This window comes from Phyllostomus hastatus, unplaced genomic scaffold (assembly GCF_019186645.2).
Source record: "Phyllostomus hastatus isolate PE091 unplaced genomic scaffold, TTU_PhHast_1.1 phas_contig_1455, whole genome shotgun sequence".
Classification (NCBI taxonomy): Eukaryota; Metazoa; Chordata; class Mammalia; order Chiroptera; family Phyllostomidae; genus Phyllostomus; species Phyllostomus hastatus.
In genome coordinates, this window is record NW_025333601.1 from 1,266 (window position 1) to 3,364 (window position 2,099).

Sequence of the window (2,099 nt, forward strand, 5' to 3'; positions counted from 1 at the left end):
TTCCAGCTTACTTCCCAGTAGGGGGGAGGCAAGCCAGGAAAACCAGAGGTTACCATCTCCTCTTCCTATGACCAGGCTCATAAAACAAGAGTGTTATTCAGAAAAATGGTCCACTGTCTGTGTTCCAAGCTCCAGAAAAATGTCTCAGACATTTTTGTTTAGGGAAAAAAACACCATAAGAACAGAGAACTCCAAATCTTTTCCCAAGTAACTGACTTTATTTGATCAGGGAAATTCAAGCCTAAGGATGCTCTTGAATACAATGGGGGTGGGGTGTGGGAGTGTTAGGAAGGGTTGGTATGCAGTTAAGAGGAGTTTTGTAGCTCCAGAAGGCAATAATTTTAACCCTAGGTCGATCTGTTTAGTACAGTGAATCAAAGAAAGACAGCCAGGAATGGCCTTCTGAGAGTTGGTAGAAATGTCAAAGATTGACCTCAAAACTATCCCTGGAAAAAGGGTCCAAATCAAATTGGGTTAAACTGTGGAAAAGTTTATTCCCCAGCTCATTGTCAAATACTGGAGAGGCCATCAGCCATCAATTAATAGAGGGAACAGATTGGTGTGATACTAACAGAAGCAGGTATTCTAGAATCTCAAGAGTGATGAGGGAAAGAGAGAGCCAAGAAAAACAGTGCTAAATTCATTGTCATGACTGAGTGATTGTGCACATGTCCAAGACTGTGTCCCCTGGTGAAAGGTTGTGTCCTTTCCCCCTAACATCTGGAATAAGATCATGATGTGCACTATCACCACTTCTGTCCAACACTCTACTTGAGGTACTAGTTATTTAAATTATGCATGATATGACACAATGAAATCCACATACTGTATGTAGAAAATATGAAGGAATCCACTGAAAACCACTTAAAACTAATGAACTACAGTGTGGCATGGTATGAGAGCCAAACAAAAAAATCGATTGTATTTCTGTGAACTCAACTATATGAAAATAAAATTAAGAAATGATTCTATTTATAATAGCATCAAAAAGAATAAAATACTCATGAATAAATTTGGTAAAATAGTATAAAATATATACTCTAAAAACTAAATGAACCTGCTGAAAAATTAAAGACCCAAATAAAAAGAGAGAGAGCTCATGTTCACCTTTCATAACTTACAAAAATGAACTCAAAATGGGTCAAGAACAGAAACTTAAAAGATAATAATGTTACATTTTTAGAGGATAATGCAGATTTGAACTGTATGATCTGAAACAGGAAATGGTTTCTTAGATATGACTCCCAAAGTAAATGTAACCAAAGCATGCATAGATAAACAGAGCTCATCAGAATTACAAACTTTTGTTCATCAAAGATTACTACTATTAAGGAATTAAAAATGTAACCCGAAAGAATAGGAAAAAATACTTGCAAAACATATATCTCCTAAAAGATTAATATAAAGATTATTTATATGCACAGAATAAAATATTTTTGGCAATTTATAGCAATGCTGTACTGATACATTGCATCATGAATGAACCATGGAAACTTCATATTAAGTGAAATAAGCTAGCATCAAAAGGCATTCTGTTATATGACTGCATTTTTATAAAATGTGGAAAAATAGGAAAATCCAGAGAGAAAGAAGGTAGATTAGTAATTGTTTGAAGCTGGCTGATTTGAAGGGAAATGGGAAGCAAATACTAATGGGTTTACAGTATCTTTAGGGGCGTGATTAAATGTTCTAATATTGATTATAGATATGGTATTTAAACTCCGAATATATTAGAAGCCATTAAATTTTTCATTATAAATGTGTGAATTGTATCAGAGAATCATATGGCAATAAAGGTTATACAACACACACACACACACACACACACACACACACACACACACACCCCCCCCCCAAAGAACTTGGTCTGCACATCAGGAATCTTAGAGCCACAGTCATTAAACAAGATGGTGTTCTTTAAAAAATATACGCAGAACAATGTAAATACTCAAATGACTGCAACTGTCTATAACTGCCTTTAATACAAAACTTCTTTTTTACTCACTTTGGAATCACCCAGAGTGCCTACCTGAAAGAAAATGACCCAGAGCAGTGTTCCCAACTGCAGATGATTTGACCCTCCAGGGTGCATTGGCAAT